The sequence below is a fragment of the Sinocyclocheilus rhinocerous genome, unplaced genomic scaffold, assembly GCF_001515625.1.
Source record: "Sinocyclocheilus rhinocerous isolate Xijiao unplaced genomic scaffold, SAMN03320098_v1.1 scaffold331, whole genome shotgun sequence".
NCBI lineage: Eukaryota > Metazoa > Chordata > Actinopteri > Cypriniformes > Cyprinidae > Sinocyclocheilus > Sinocyclocheilus rhinocerous.
Window position 1 is genome coordinate 112,074 of NW_015656164.1, and position 2,083 is coordinate 114,156.

The following is a 2,083-nucleotide window of genomic DNA, read 5'->3' on the forward strand; positions in this document are numbered from 1 at the left end:
GCCGGTGTCCTGCAGAGTTTAGCTCCAACCCTAATTAAACACACCTGAACCAGCTAATCAAACTCTTACTAGGCATAGAAACTTGAGGCAAGTTGGAGCTAAACTCTGCAGGACAACCGGCCCTCAAGGACCGAGTTTGGACAGCCCTGGCTTAATGGAATCATTACGGATTGACTTTCATATACAATCAGGAGTCACATTTCTTAACGTCCTAATTCCTTACATCACTGAGGGAAAGCTAGCATAGTCAAAGAGCACAGACTCTCTAAAATACGGCTTTAGAGTAAAGGTCCGGCAGCCTTCATTAACAATTTATAACGTCTCTCTGACTTCAGCATTTAAAAAAGCCCAACAATCTGAAACGTATTCATCATGAAGCTAAAAATAAAATCAAGGGATGGCAAATCGCACTACAAAGTTCGTGACTAGGTCATGTTGGTAGTTTCTAAAGCTCAGACAATGTATTTAAAATATTTAAATAAAACAAGATAACACAAATTAAATGTCAGATATAAATGGAATTACAGCATTGGCCTAGATTCTTTTAAAGTGGAAATCAAACCACACTGGAGAAAGTGGAAAGTACTGGGCGTCAAGGACCAGGTCAAAGTAACACCAACCCTTGCAGGTCAGCCTTCTCAAATGCACATTACTATTGAAACACACACATACATTGAAATGAACCATTACGATTCTCACAGAAAACTGCAGAAGAATTTCAATAAAAAATTTAAAAATGCAATACAGTGAAATGGGAACTGGCCAGTGTTTGTAGTATTTTTCTCATTTATTTTCTTCTTAAGCATTTAAACTGGTTTAGCTCTGGGTATCGATAGCGCTATCATTAAGGACTTCCCCCGTTTGATGTGTGTGTGAGCGTATCCTTTTTCACTCTCTAAACCTAACAGGATGTTTAGACATGAACTCCGAGCCTGGAGTCCGCTTAAGTTAATTAGCAGGCATTGTTAATGAGCACTCTGAGCCGGCAGTTAGCCGTTCTGCTAGTATTTGATGAAACCGTCCAGGGCAGGCTTATAATGACTTACTGCTATTAGCGCTGTACAGAGCAGACAACCAATTAAACATCATGTTCAAAGACTTTCACCATATTAGTACCGATATCACAATGGAAAGTAAATCTCATGAGAAACAAAATTTTATAAACATCTGATGAATGATGCTGCAACGATTCATGGAGCAGCGCTGTGGCCAAACAGCACAACAATGAAGGTCCGCCTTCTGAGGGCCAGTGTGTGTTGTGATTGATTAGCTGGGCCAGTGTGTGTTGTGATTGGTTAGCTGGGCCAGTGTGTGTTGTGATTGGCAGCACTCGGCGCCTGGTCGGGAAATGTCATGCCCCTTATCATAGCCGCCTGCTAGCTTCAGTGTAAATATTGCGTCAAAACCAAATAAATTTGAGCGCGATTTAAACCCGGATAATTGTAACCACTCTAAGTTTGTCAGCCTTGGGAAAGCTAGCTTGTTTCCGACATAGTGATAACACTTGTTGCCTTCTGTAGTGCAGCTCAACCAGGTCTCGTCCCATTCGTCGATATTTGTGATATCACAAATCCCAGAAAATATGCGTTGTAGTCCAAACGAGTCGTTCGTTGTAGTTTTTGAAAAGTGATTTCTGTTAAATAAAATATCTCCTTTTGAAGTGGACTTTGAGCTTTGTAACTTTGCAGATCTTTTTTATGCTCAAACAGCAACATTACAGACTAACTAAAGTCAAAAGTGAAAAAGCATGATAGGACCCCTTTAAAAAAGGTAATAGCAACTTTTTATCTCACAGTTCTGACTGTTTTTATCGCAATTGCAAGTTTACATTTTGCAGTTATGACTAATTTCTTAGAATTGTGCGATATAAACTCGCAACTGCAAGAAAAATAAAACTGAATTGCGAGATTTTAACTCGCAATTCTGACTTTATAACTCGCAATTGAGAATTTATATCACAATTCTGAGAAAAAAAGTCAATATGGAAATTTTGGCCGATGGCTGATTATATTTTAAAATCGATAACCAATATATTGGACAACCAAAATACTAATTTCAGTGTGGTCTTGAAGAACTAAATTAG

At 38.8% G+C, this 2,083-nt stretch overlaps 2 protein-coding genes across 2 annotated transcripts in view; one reads left to right on the forward strand and one right to left on the reverse strand.

Moving 5' to 3' along the window:
* The window catches only part of LOC107719710 (E3 ubiquitin-protein ligase RNF123-like), a 146,096-nt gene that overhangs the window by 63,496 nt on the left and 80,517 nt on the right, over window positions 1–2,083 (reverse strand). The window lies entirely within an intron of this gene.
* The window catches only part of LOC107719706 (amphoterin-induced protein 3-like), a 17,338-nt gene that overhangs the window by 11,568 nt on the left and 3,687 nt on the right, over window positions 1–2,083 (forward strand). The window lies entirely within an intron of this gene.